The sequence below is a fragment of the Natator depressus genome, chromosome 6 (assembly GCF_965152275.1).
Source record: "Natator depressus isolate rNatDep1 chromosome 6, rNatDep2.hap1, whole genome shotgun sequence".
NCBI classification, from domain to species: domain Eukaryota; kingdom Metazoa; phylum Chordata; order Testudines; family Cheloniidae; genus Natator; species Natator depressus.
This window is the reverse complement of record NC_134239.1, coordinates 124,106,727-124,121,354: the sequence shown is the minus strand read 5'-3', so window position 1 is coordinate 124,121,354 and position 14,628 is coordinate 124,106,727. Positions and strand designations below refer to the sequence as shown.

General features: G+C 48.4%; 1 protein-coding gene across 4 annotated transcripts in view; it reads right to left on the bottom strand.

Annotated features, from left to right (window-relative positions):
- Positions 1-14,628, bottom strand: part of TXNDC16 (thioredoxin domain containing 16) — a 78,204-nt gene that overhangs the window by 63,294 nt on the left and 282 nt on the right. For 2 of the 4 annotated variants that reach the window (XM_074956511.1, XM_074956514.1), the window contains exon 1: positions 13,379-13,805. The exons of 1 other annotated variant lie outside the window; for it this stretch is intronic. The gene's annotated coding sequence lies outside the window, so the exon portion shown is untranslated. Of the gene's footprint in view, positions 1-970; positions 1,020-13,378; positions 13,806-14,628 lie in introns of those variants that run through there. One more of the 4 variants, XM_074956512.1, reaches the window with a different exon arrangement.

The following is a 14,628-nucleotide window of genomic DNA, read 5'->3' as shown; positions in this document are numbered from 1 at the left end:
CACTCCCACCCCCCAACTGGGCTCCCTCTGCTTTGGGGCTGGGACAGGAGCTACTGCAGCCTGACAAGGAGCCTGCTTGCAGTGAGGAGGCAGCCCCGGCTGAGCAGGGGCTGGTGTGGGTTAATAATCTGGCTAACCGGACTTTTGGGTCCGGTCAGTATACCTGACTGGACACTTCAAGGTTCCTTTTTCGACCGGACTTTCCAGTCGAAAACCGGGCACCTGGCAACCCTATGCCCACAGGGTCTCCTGCATCACCCTCCATGGCCCACCAGTGTCCTGCGTCCCCCTCCACTTTCCCCTTCTGCAGAGCCCCACAGTCCAAGATCAGAGAGCCCAACTCCATGCTAATGCTCGATGTGCCCCTTACCTCCAGTCGACCGCCCTTCCAATCCCCTCCCTCTCCCCCCATGCCCTCCTTCTGGACTCCTGCCCCCTGGATCCGCCCCTGCTTACCTTCCCCCGTCCATGACCCCCAGCACTGGCTCACTCCAACAGTGACTGCAGCAAAGGCTGGAGTCAGCAGAAGGTCAGTTTAAATTATAAATGTTTACATTATTTCTACTGTAAATAGTGCTCTCTGTGCACGTCAAACCAGCTCTTTATAACTTGGGAATTCCCCAAATACCGCCCCACCCCAAAATCAACTCAAAGGCACCTCTCCCGCAGCAAGGCCAATAAAAAAAACAGGGAGGCTGGACACCAAACCCTTCTGGAGACAGGATGAGTTCGCCTCCCCCTCAAAAAAGAAAGAATTAGGGCATTTTCCAGTGACAGAGACACTGAGACACCGTAACTTTCAAATCTCTCTCTGAATTTCACCAAACTTCCCAAAAATTCCCATCCCAGGGATGAGATGTGGCAGGTGGAATGTTGGGGGGCTCTGTGTCTTTTTTGAGAAAGCTGGGACGTGGAGGGGAGTATTTTAAAAAGTCAGATTTACAGGGGGGAAATCTAAGTTCAGCTTTACCTGTGGGTCAATTCCTGCTGCTTCGTAATGAAGTATCCTGAAAGGAGGCCTAGAAGTAAATAAGAGTGGGAATGAATAGGGAAACGGACGCCAGGCCTTATTCTCCACAGTCTTGCACCTTGCGTCATCATTTACACCTTTGTAAGACGATTGTATTATTATTATTGAATTCCTGCAGCTCCCAGGAGCCCCAATCATGGACCAGAACGCCATTGTGCTAGGAACAAACAATTATATCGTGTTCCTGTGTAATCTGGTAGCATTTCACATCCACTCAGCGGTAGTATTAATCATCAATCAGGGTGCAAGGCACTGGAGAATCAACCCACACGGCCAAAGCAAGAGCTAGCTAGATTCCAAGCCTTGTCCACATTCAGCAAGAGCCCTAACTCAGCCATTAGTGCCTGGTAGTGGCACAAGTGGAGATTCACCCACGAAAGCTTATGCTCCAATACATCTGTTAGTCTATAAGGTGCCACAGGGCTCTTTGCCGCTTTTAATTAACACAAAAAGAAAAGGAGGACTAGTGGCACCTTAGAGACTAACCAATTTATTTGAGCATAAGCTTTCGTGAGCTACAGCTCACTTCATCGGATGCATTCAGTGGATGAAATGAGCTGTAGCTCACGAAAGCTTATGCTCAAACAAATTGGTTAGTCTCTAAGGTGCCACAAGTCCTCCTTTTCTTTTTGCGAACACAGACTAACACGGCTGCTACTCTGAAACCCTTAATTAACACACTTTGCCTTTATGCAGTGTAGTTGTAGCCCTGTTGGGGGCAGGATATTACGGAGACAAGGTGGATGAGGTCATATCTTTTATTGGACCAACTTCAGCTGGTGAGAGAGAGACCAGCTTTCCAGCCACACAGAGCTCTTTGTCGGGTCTGGGAAAGGAATTCCCAGCCTCACAGCAGCATGCAAGGTGGAACAGATAGTTTAGGGTAAGTCGCTAGCACATATTGTCAGGGACCATTCAGCATAGCGTGGCCCATTAACACCTCTTCAGTCATAGGACAAAAGGGGGTCAGTGGGTTACAGATGGCTGTAACAAGCCATAAATCCAGTGTTCTAGAACAAAAGTTGGTCCAAGAAAAGATTTAATAATTTTATTAAGATAATGTTGAAATAAAAAGGAAACGGTACAGAGTTCAAGCATAGAAGTTTCTGGTTATCAGGGAATAAGGTACAGATTATCAAGGGGTGCGAAATTCGGTTAGGAGCTGGTGGCGTAAGGAATACATAATCTGCAATCTCCCTGATTGGGGGTAAAAGATTAACCAGTCAAAGCACAGACATTGAGATATGGGGGTATGTTGTCCATATAATGGCTATGTTCAGGTGTGGAGTATAATGAGCGGATACAATGATGGGGATGGATCTACCCTCATTTGGTGGGATTTAATGTTCATTGAGTTTATGGTTCCAGTTCATATGGTCCAATGGAAAAAGCCTCTCAGTCCCTTTTCCATAGTGGATGCACGATGTCGTTATTACTTCGTCCACCTTGTCTCTATAGTTTGCCTTTGTCCAGCCTGAGGGGTCAGCACCATCTGCACAGATAGATGAGTCAGAGCTATTCCCAAATGGAGCCAGAGCCTTCAGTGACAGGCACTTTCGACATGCAGGTCGATAAACTGGACAGCCAGATACAAATGGAGAGTGGAGAAATGCTTAGATGTGGGGCAGTTCTAACGTTGTAGTTAGGTAAATAAGAAGAGGACTTTGTACAGAAGATGTAAGAGAGGGAGCCGGGTTACTTCTGTAAAGTTGCTGGAATCAGTTCTCCCGCCATTTACATGGGTGCAAATCTGACCGTGACAAAGACAGAACAGGCCCTGAGATGTGACAGGAGTGGTTTCCTGTAAATGTGAGCAGAGAGCAGTCACCCACAGCAAGGCAAGATAAGAGCAAACACGGGAAGCCCCTGCGTATGACAGCACTTGGATATTGCCCTGGCCGGGGATGGGCTTTGGATGGGGGATTTTACCTGAAGGATAATTTGGGACTTGCATCAGGGGGAGAACATGGTGCAGCAAGAGTGGAAGAGCTGGTATAGAAAGGGCTCAAGTTCTTATAGCGCCATGTCAGCCCCAGTTCGGCCTCCTCCCCACAAGCCCCCCCCCCCCCGCACTCCACCCCCACTGTGCCCCAACACCCCACTTGGCTTCTTCCCCAGAGGCCCCCCCCACCTGCTGCTTGCACCTCTCCATTCCCTCCCCCCAAACCCCCCCAGCTGCCGCTTGTGCCTCTCCGCCCCCTCCCCTGAGGTGGAAAGGCGCGAGTGGCAGGCAGGGGGGCCTCAGGGAAAGAGGGGGAGCGGGGGCCAGATGAGGTGCAGCATGGGCAGAACCCCGGGGGAAGAAGCCAAGGGGAGCAGGGCCTCAGAGCAGAGCAGGGGTGGAGCATGGGTGGGGCCCCGGTCCACATGCCTGTGGCCCCCCCACTTCTCTGGAGCTTCCGCCACGCTCCAAAGATAGCAGGGGGAGGGAGGGAGAAACTTATACTGGGAGTTGAGTCGGGGGGAGACTGGGCCTGGGTAAGGATGGGAGTGGGAGCCAAATGGGAGCCAGAGACAAGCTGGGCAAGAAGACTAGGACTGGGAACCAGGGAGGGAAATGGAGGGTGATGGCTGGGAGCCGTGGGTGGGCAGGGAGACTGAGATAAGATGAGGAGCTGGGGGGAGACTGGAACCAGTGGGAAGGAGGGAGAAGGGAGACAGGTCTGAGGAGGAGCTGGGATGTGGGAGGAGAATTGGGACTGGCAGGGCAAAGGGACTGGGACAAAGAGCTGAGGGGGGCACTGAGATTGGATGAGTCCAGAGAGAAAGGCTGGGACTGGGAGCCAGCGGGGTGTAAAATGTGTGTGGGGAGGTGTGATGGGGCATCTGCCCCACACTGGCCCATAAGGGGTTAATAGACACCTAGGGAGGTTGCGCAGCAGGCGGCCAATCGGAGAGGGGCTCTGAGGAGCAGCCTGTCAGGGTTGGGCTGGCCCATATAAGAAGGGCTGCAGACGAGAGAGCAGCTTCAGTTGCTCCCTGGAGCTTGAGGGGGGAGAACTGGCTGCCTTGCAGGCTGAAGGCAGAAAGCACCCTGGACCGACCAGTGCTGCAGGCAGAGACCCGGGGAGCTAAAGGCAGCTCCTGGCGGGCTGCAGGGATCTGCAGGCTGAGGCCACGGGGAAGTGGCCCAGGGAAATCTACTGAGGAGTCAGAGGGGATGCAGCAAGTGATGGCTATCTACAGGGTCTGTGGGCCGGGGCCTGGAGTACTGGGGTGCCGTGGAGGAAGTGGCCAAACATTGGGCTGCAGTTGCCACTTGGGGAAGTGGCTGGACAGTGGACTGCAGTTCCCCTGGAAGGGGGGAGCACTGAGTGTGGCAGAGCTGAAGGGCTGTGTCCTGGAGTGGGCATCGTGGTCCTGGGAATGACACAGGTCCAGGAGCAGAAGTGGCGGCGGTGAGACCTCACCAGAAGAAGGCACACTGGCTAGCAGAGCTAAACCCCAGGACGAGCCAGTAGGAGGCGTTGCAGTGGTGAGTCGCACACTGTCAGAGGAGGACAACTGGGGGCTAGGATGGGGACAGAGACAAATCAGGGTGTTGAACTGGGACTGGTTGGGCAAGGAGAGCGGGGACAAGAGGGCAGGAGGACTGGGAATGGCTGGGTAAGGAGACTGGAATGGGAGCAAGGGATAGACTGGGACTGGGAGCCAAGGAAGAAAAGAGTGGGAACTGGGAGCCAATGGGTGTGGGGAGACTGAGATCAGATAAGGAGCTGGGGAGGAGACTGGACCTAGCTGAGCATAGAGAGTGGGTCTGGGAACCAGTAGGACAAGGGTAGGAGGTGAGGGGGAGGAGGAGATTAGGACAAGGAGCTGGAAGGGGGGGGGGGAAGCACTGAGATTGGATGAGGAGCCCGGGAAGGGAGACTGAGGGAGCCTTTGGGCTGCGCAATGTTGTCAGGGGGCCAGAGTGAGTGGGGGAAGGGTGGAACTGGGGCTGGTTGGGCAAGGAGTGGAAGTAAGAGTGGAGGGCAGAGGGAGACTGAGAATGGGATGGGGAGTCCAGAAGGGTGACTCTAGGACCAGGACCAGGCAGAAGGGGCCAAGCTTGAGGGGAATGGGCAGAAGAGTCCGTGCCCACTAAAGAACACACCTTTCCAGAGCCTGGAATGGAAGATTCCTGAGTCTCACCATTCCTCTGCTGTCAGCAAATATCTGCGAACCTCACTGGCAAAGTGTTCCATCCCCAGCGAGGGCTGGTCCACACAGAGGATGACAACCTACTACTGCTGTCACTTACTACTTTAGCTCAAGTGGCATGGATCTGTACGGTAGAGCTAAAGGTTCCGACCATGCACATTTCAATGTGATGCCACGTGATGGAATTTCTGGGATTTTTATTTCTTTTAGAAAAACCTGAGAAATGACACACACAAAACTTGTTAAAAACATTAGTAAGGTTGCAGAGTCGTGCGCGCAAAAGTTAGAATATGCCAGAATTTAGGTTGCTAGGGCAACCTTAATCTCCTCCCCCCCGTGCATTTTGATACGATCTTTAATTACATGACCACATTCTATTTGTTTCTACAGGACCCTCGCCTCACTCAGTGCACAGGCTGGAACAGCTCTGGGGATGAATCAAGCTCTGCAGTGAAGGAGGCTGTTGTCTGAAGGACCCTCCCTCACTGCGTGTTCCTCATTTTCTGAGTGCTTGACTTGAGGCCCTGGGGTATGATTTGCAGAAGTGCTGAGCACTCAGCTACAACTGAAGTCAATGGAAGATGTGCTTTGAACTAGGGCTGTTGATTAATCGCAGTTAACTCACGCAATTAACTCCAAAAAATTAATTGTGATTAATTGCAGTTTTAATCACACTGTTAAACAGAATACCAATTGAAATTTATTAAATATTTTGGATGTTTTTCTACGTTTTCATATATATTGATTTCAATTACAACACAAAATACAAAGTGTGTATTATTTTTTATTACAAATATTTGCACTGTAAAAATGATAAACAGAAGAAATTGTATTTTTCAATTCACCTCATACAAGTACTGTAGTGTAATCTTTGTCATCAAAGTTGAACTTACAAATGTAGATTTTTTTGTTACATAACTACACTCAAACAAAACAATGTAAAACTTTAGATCCTACAAGTCCACTCAGACCTAGTTCTTGTTCAGCCAGTCGCTCAGTCAAACAAGTTTGTTTACATTTGCAGGAGGTAATGCTGCCCTCTTCTTTACATTACCAGAAAGTGAGAACAGACATTTGCCTGGCACTTTTGTAGCTGGCATTGCAAGGTATTTACATGCAAGATATGCTAAATATTCGTATGCCCCTTCATGCTTTACCACCATTCCACAGGACATGTTTCCATGCCGATGACGCTCGTTAAAAAAATAATACGTTAATTAAATTTGTGACTGAACCCCTTGGGGGAGAATTGCATGTCCCCTGCTCTGTTTTACCCGCATTCTGCCATATATTTCATGTTCTAGCAGTCTCAGATGATGACCCAGCACATGTTGTTCATTTTAAGAACACTTTCACTACAGATTTGACAAAATGCAAAGAGGGTACCAATGTGAGATTTCTAAAGATAGCTACAGCACTCGACTAAAGGTTTAAGAATCTGAAGTGCATTCCAAACTCTGAGAGGGATGAGGTGTGAAGCGTGCTTTCAGGTCTTAAAAGAGCAACACTGATACGGAAACTACAGAACCCGAACCACCAAAAAAGAAAATCAACCTTCTGCTGGTGGCATCTGACTCAGATGGTGAAAATGAACATGCATCAGTCTGCACTGCTTTGGATTGTTATCAAGCAGAATCCGTCATCAGTATGGACGCATGTCCTCTGGAATGGTGGCTGAAGCATGAAGGGACATATGAATCTTTAGCACATCTGGCACATAAATATCTTGCGACACTGGCTACAACAGTGCCATGCGAACTCCTGTTCTCACTTTCAGGGGATATTGTAAACAAGAAGTGGTCAGCATTATCTCCTGCAAATGTAAACAAACTTGTTTGCCTGAGCGATTGGCTGAACAAGAAGTAGGACTGAGCGGACTTGCAGGCTCTAAAATTTTACATTGTTTTATTTTTGAATGCAGTTTTTTGTACGTAATCCTACATTTAAGTTCAACTTTCATGATAGCGATTGCACTACAGTACTTGTATTAGGTGAACTGAAAAATACTATTTCTTTTGTTTTTTTACAGTGCAAATACTTGTAACCAAAAATAAATATAAAATGAGCACTGCACACTTTTTATTTTCTGTTGTAATTGAAATCAATATATTTGAAAATGTAGAAAACATCCAAAAATATGTAAATACATGGTATTCTATTTCTTAATAGTGCTACTACTCGCAATTAATTTTTTTAATCATGTGATTAATTGTGATTTTAATTGCTTGACAGCCCTACTTAGAGCATTACAGAGCTAATGTTAAGTACTCTGAAAAAATCAGGTCCTAGGAGTCTCAAACTGAGCACCCAAAATTAGCGAACACTTTTGACCTGAATATCTCTGTTCTCCATTTGTAAAATGGGTTTAATACCCCCGCACCTCACAGGGTTTTGTGAAGATAGATTAATGTTTGTGAAACACTTGGATACTAGAGTAGTGACATCCTAGAAAATCCCATGAGGAAATATATAATTCTGCCTTCAAAAAGCAAGGATTGAATAGTGGTCGGTTAAAAAAGACTAGGAGCCACACATTGAGCAGCAAGGAGAAAACAAAGTACTGAATAGCTACTGATTGACTGAGCACCGTCCATCCTGTGCACTGAATGAGGCAGAGGTCCTGTGGAAAAAACAGAATGTGATCCTGTAACTAAAGACTATCTCATAATGCATATGCACAAGCAGGTCAAATTGAGATTGCCCAGGCAACCTTAGTTCTGGCATTTCCTAACTTTTGACAGATTTCAGAGTAACAGCCGTGTTAGTCTGTATTCGCAAAAAGAAAAGGAGTACTTGTGACACCTTAGAGACTAACCAATTTATTTGAGCATAAGCTTTCGTGAGCTACAGCTCCGATGAAGTGAGCTGTAGCTCACGAAAGCTTATGCTCAAATAAATTGGTTAGTCTCTAAGGTGCCACAAGTACTCCTTTTCTTTTTCCTAACTTTTGAGTACTTGACTTTGCAACCTTAATAATGTTCCTTTAATATTGTGTGTGTGTGTAAGTAATGTTTGTTTTTTCTGGGGGCTGAGTGAAACCTCACTGAAGGTAGAAGAGCTGCCTCTTCATTGAGGATAAGTGTAAAAACAATCAAGCTTCTTTCTACAATAGATAGCTGAAGCAATAGAAGCCGTCACTCAAAAGACAGGCCACGCCCAAAGCTGGTCAGGAATCTGAGCTATGTGGGTGGAGGAGTTTGAATGCAAATGCAGGGGGCGAGGTATTCTTGGATGGAGATCTGTGTGTGAGAGAAGGAGCAGAAACACCACAGACACACACAGATGGCAGCAAGGAAGCCCCAGAGACAGACAGACAGAAGCACTTTGTAGTGTGAACCTAGGAAAAAGCAAAGAGCAAGAGAGCTCTGTGGGCGCAGTACTGGCTGGAAAGAGGCTTGGGACTATAAGCAAATAAACTGTCTCCAGCTGTTTGATTCCCAGTGTGTTCGGGGGAATAGGACTTTGTACATTCTTGTAAATAAACAGGATTGCATCATGGACATACCAGACTACATCAATTTCTCCTAACAGAAATAACCCACAAGACCCAGAATATTGATTATTCACTTGAATCCAAAGGGGTAATTATATATTTGGAGGGCACAGTTATGAGTATGAATCTGTTCCTTTCTGTCACCTGTCCAGCAGAACAGGTCCAGATGCTACATACTGTGTTTTGACCTTGGAGCTATGTGCAGATGTGGTCGCCCCATCTCAAAAAAGATATATAGGAATTGGAAAAGATTCAGAAAAGGGCAACAAAAATGATTAGGGTATGGAACAGCTTCCATATAAGGAGAGATTAGTAAGACTGGAACTTTTCAGCTTGGAAAAGAGACGACTAAGGCGGGATATGACAGAGGTCTATAAAATTATGACTGGTGTGGAGAAAGTAAATAAGGACGTGTTATTTACTCCTTCTCATACCACAAGAACTAGGGGTCACCCAATGAAATTAATAGGCAGCAGGTTTAAAACAAATAAAAGGAAGTATTTTTTCACACAATGCACAGTCAACCTGTGGAACTCCTTGCCAGGGGATGTTGTGAAGGCCAAGACTATAACAGGGTTCAAAAAAACTAGATAAATTCATGGAGGATAGGTCCATCAATGACTATTAGCCAGGATGGGCAGGAATGGTGTCCCTAGCCTCTGTTTGCCAGAAGCTGGGAATGGGCGACGGGATGGATCACTTGATGATTACCTGTTCTGTTCATTCCCTCTAGGGCACCTGGCATTGGCCACTGTCGGAATACAGGATACTGGGCTAGACAGACCTTTGGTTTGACCCAGTGTGATGATGTTGACATAATCTGGGACCGCATAGATTATTGTTTCAACCAAGCTCCTGTAGTGGCAACAAATCTTGTATAAGGGGAGTCAAATAAGTTGTCTAGGACAAGGTTATGGTTTGTTGGTTATGATTATGCTATCTATATGTGTGTATAATTTTCGTAGTTAAAGTTATGAATAGTGGCTCTATATTGTCTGTATTTCAAACTTATACTATGCTTCTGCGTGACACCCCAGACAAGTTGGTGTCAGCTCTGCCTAGCCTGCCTCATGGCCCATTAAGGACCATCAGCTACACAACTGACCCATTGAGAGAAGGCAGACAGGCCTTGTGACTCAGCAAACTATGCAGGGACTTGCCCATGTGACTCCAAACTCCATTTTGCTGTAATTTTCCACAGTAAGACCAAAGAGGTGTTCTTACACTTAGAAAAGACTATAAAAGGCTGATGACTCATCTCCATCTTGTCTTTAATCCTGCTTCATATCTCTGGAGGGACTTTGCTACGCTGAAGCTCTGAACAAAGGACTGATGACCCATCCCAGCTGTGGATGTTCTCCAGAGACTTGATTTGAACCTGCAGTTTATTCCATCACTGCTACAAGCCTGAACCAAGAACTTTGCCCTGACTGTATGTAATTGATTCCATTTAATCAATTCTAGCTCTCATCTGCATCTTTTCCCTTTTATGAATAAACCTTTAGATTTTAGATTCTAAAGGACTGGCAACAGCGTGATTTGTGGGTAAGATCTGATTTGTATATTGACCTGAGTCTGGGGCTTGGTCCTTTGGGATCGAGAGAACCTTTTTGCTTTTCTTGGGGTGTTGGTTTTCATAACCATTCATCCCCATAACGAGTGGCACTGATGGTGATACTGGGAAACTGGAGTATCTAAGGAAATTGCTTGTGTGACTTGTGGTTAGCCAGGGGGGTAAAACCAAAGTCCCCTCTGTCTGGCTGGTTTGGTTTGCCTTAGAGTAGGGTTACCATACGTCCGTATTTTCCCAGACATGTCTGGCTTTTTGGTTCTTAAATCGCCATCCGGGAGGAATTTTTAAATATCTAAAAATGTCCGGGATTTCGCCATTATTATTTTTCCCCAAAGAAGAGTTGATTATTCAAGAGAGTGAATGCTGATCATTTGAGAAAGTGCCCGCTTTTTCCCCCAGCGCTTGCACCGCGAAACAGCTGTTTTGCGCGGCTGGGGGGGAGGGGGAACACAGCGCACTATGGGGAGGAGGCAGGGCCAGGGTGGGGATTTGGGGAAGGGGTCCAATGGGGCAGGGAGGGGGCAAAATTGGGGAGGGGACTTTGGGGAAGGGGTTGGAATGGGGGCAGGGAAGGGGTAGGGTTGGGGCGGGGGGCGCGAGCAAATACCCCCCCCATGGAGTGTCCTCTTTTTTTGAATGTTCAAATATGGTAACCCTACCTTAGAGGTGGAAAAACCCCAGCCTGGGGCTGTAGCTGCCCTGCTTGAAGCCATTTGTCCTGAAGTGGCACGCTCAGTGGCGTGCCACCAGAACCAGCATGGTTACACCCAGTCTGGCCATTCTTATGTTTACATTGCTGATTTCAGTGGGGCTTGTGCGTGTACAGCTAAGGGTGGAATCTGGCCCATAGTATTTATTCCACAGATAAACAAGAGCTGGCAAGAGCCAATGGGTTGTGCCTCCACCAGAAATGCAATTTACAATTTTCCTTTCGCTCAGACTGGAACGACCATGTTTTCCGAGCGGGTTCCAGTCCCAGCTCCAGCTTTGGCTGTGATTGATTTATTCAGTGTGATTTTCCAAAAGCGATTAGTGGTTTGGGACGGGTTGATTAGGCTTAAGACACCTACCCCCTGAAAATCAGGCCCTGAGGGTGTCTCCAGTTGGACACCCAAAACCAGTGACCACTAGCCATAGTGGAAAATGGGGCCTACGTATGCTGTCTGCAACATGCTGATTTGTTACTTTATTATTTGTATTACAGTAGATCCCCCCATGCTCCAACTAAGACGAGGGCCCCACTGCACAAGGCGCTGTACATAGTAAAACAGCCCCGGCCCCCACCCCCACAGAGCTCCCAAAACAAAGGGTGGGAAGAGGAACACACAGAGGTGAAATAATTTCTCCACGGTCAGGATTAGAACCCAGGTCTCGGACGTTTAACCAATGCTCTATCCATTAGAACACACTGCCTTCCGAGCTCTTCACTGGCTGCTTTTTGGTTACAATGTATATTTCTTAAAATGCTCTGGCTAAAGAAGACTGTTTGTACATAGCGTTTATTAATGTTTCATCCGCTTTGAAACAGGGAATGCAAGCACTCTGGTAAATGGATTGGCCATGTAGTTTCATTGTGGCATCTGTAATTATTCTATAGCCTTTACAGATATTCAACTCCTGCTCAGGGCGAGCAGCCCCTTCACAGTCCATGCTCAAAACAGAGCTGAAGGTAATACTGTCTTACCTAAACTATATCTGAAGGAATAAATCATTGATGCTTTGGCCAGCAATTGAACTTGCATGCCGCCCTTTCAAGGAGCGGGAGTAATAAGACAACGTTGTCCCAGTAAATTAAGTCTGGTAACAGAAAGGTAGACAGGGTACACGCACTCACTCTGACTGAGCTCCCACCACGGAGCTAGGCACCTCCCAGTTCAGATCCAAAAACCAAGCCCCAAAGAGCTGCCCATTCTCAGAGGATGAGGGAGGGACTCATCAACAGGGAGGAGGAGTTAAAGGAGGAAAGACTTCAGCCACTTTAGTGAGATTTATGCAGTTAAGAGCTGGTGCAGAATTGTTTCTCTTTGTTGAATATAAATACAAATATACCAAAGTCCTTGCCAGTTTGTTTGCATCACTCAGTTAACTGGTTGTGTTCCAACATTGCAGGGTTTAGTGGAAAGCGCATTGAGTGAGAGTGAGGAAGCTCTGAGTTTTAATCTCGGATCTGCCACTGACCCCCTGCACAGCCTTACGCATGTCCTTTCATTTCACTGCCTCGGTTTCCCCATTTGTAAAATACTCATTTGTCTCCTTCACGGGGGTGTTGTGAGATTATGCATATACAGCCCTTTGAATATACAGCTCCATAGGAATGGGTGTGAAATGCTACCCAATCAGAAGGCTGACACTTTGAATGGATGTGCTTTACACCTAAGGAGCTGGAGAATCAGGCCCATAAAGCACTCTATAAGAGCTACACAATATTACTATTATTAATGTTAGATGTTTACACTAGGGTTCTACATCTACTCTTTCCAGGAATCTGTGTGTCCCATGCCATTTCCTGTTTAACCTCTCACTGGTTTTAAATCAATGGAAAAGCAAAAATACACACACAGGGAATTAGAAGATATACAAGCACTCCAGCTGCTTTGATCATTTCCAGGGTGCACATAAGCCCTAAAGCCAGCTGAACTTGTCCCTTTGTGTAGGGGAATCTCTAGGGGGTATCCTATACCCTCTCCTCTGTTACCAACCCCACTTTAAATGACTAGAATTGTTTAAAATCTAATTTACTTCTCACCCCCAGTGCTGTTTGCATCTCCCTGGCAGCTGGGACAAAGGAAATAGCCCTCAGGACACTTTCACTTAGGTTTCACTTTCACTTTCTGGTTCTCACTTCTCAGGTCAGCTCCCTGCAGCATGGTTTGGGTTGCAAAGGCTGCAGGAGCCAATGTTGTCCCATCTGGTTACATCCAAGTGCAAAGCCCCTGTTCACTGATGCATGTTTTTGGATGGAAACAATTTCTGCTCCTGGTCAGGGACTGAAGCTGGCTTGTCTACACATTGCCTCCTGCCCTCTGTCTGCTTGTCCGGCCTGGCCTTACGGACCCTCCCACTGGAGTCTGTGGAAAGCCCTGCACTGTGAATAGATCAAATGGAGCACACCCCAGGATGGCTTCGGGGCCTCACTCACCTGGCAGGCGCTATCGCGTGTTTCAGACACCATTTTTTGCCCCGAGGACAGTGGCGTGAAGTTCTCCATCCGTCCCTCCTCTGGCACGGGTGGGATGGGATCACATCAGCCCTGCGTTACCTCCGCTCCTGTGTGTCTCTAGGCCTTTCTTGCCGAGAGGGGTGGCACTGGATGCCTCCAGCGGGCAGGTAACAGGGCTCACCCTTGATAGCAGGAGGACACAGGTGCTGCTCCACAGTTAGGGCTGAAAGACCCAGGCCAAGCTAAACCTTACTGTGCTGGAGATCTAGGTATTACCTATAGCAGTGGGGATCTCTGAGCTTCCCTATAGCAGTGGGGATCTCTGAGCTTCCCCTATAGCAGTGGGGATCTCTGAGCAACCCCTATAGCTGTGGGGATCTCTGAGCTTCCCCTATAGCAGTGGGGATCTCTGAGCTTCCCCTATAGCTGTGGGGATCTCTGAGCTACCCCTATAGCAGTGGGGATCTCTGAGCTTCCCCTATAGCTGTGGGGATCTCTGAGCTTCCCCTATAGCTGTGGGGATCTCTGAGCTACCCTATAGCTGTGGGGATCGCTGACCTCCCCTATAGCGATCTCACCAGCAAACCCTCTATAATAATGGGGATCTGTGGGGTCCGCTATCGCAATGGGGATCTCTGCGCTAACCCTACAGCGACGGGGATCTCTGCGCTGCCTCCCCGCAGACCTTGAGCCGCTCCTGTCCCCCGCACAGACCCGCCCGCCCGCACAGGCCTCTCTCCGCGCAGCTGATCCCAGTCCCAGGCAGCGCGGGGCTGCGGCTCGAGAGGGCGCACCGCACAGCGGCGGCTCGCCGAGCTGGGAGAACAAGCCAGGCACCGGGAGGCGAACAAAGTGAGGGAGGTCGGAAACCGAGTCGGGCGGCGGCGGCAACCCAAGAACAAAACGGAGCCCGGAGAGCCCACGGAGGGCGGGCCGGCTCTGATTGACAGGCCCAGCCGCCACTGGCAAGGGCAGAAGGGAGCGGCGCGGGCGGGCCCGGCGGGAGCCAATGAGAAAAGTCTGCCGTCCGGAGCGAGCGCCTCAAATAATCTGGCTCAGCTGATCGGCTCCGGCCGAGAGTTGTTTTCGAAGCGAGGGAGCGCTGCAGCCGGGCGGGCGCGCGCGCGGGCTCTCTTTTGTTGCATGGGTTTTTAGCCGCTGCTGTGAGTGGGGTGGGGGGGGACTTTCCCCGCCCCCGGTTTTTACACCCCCCCCTCCCCACCTTTTAT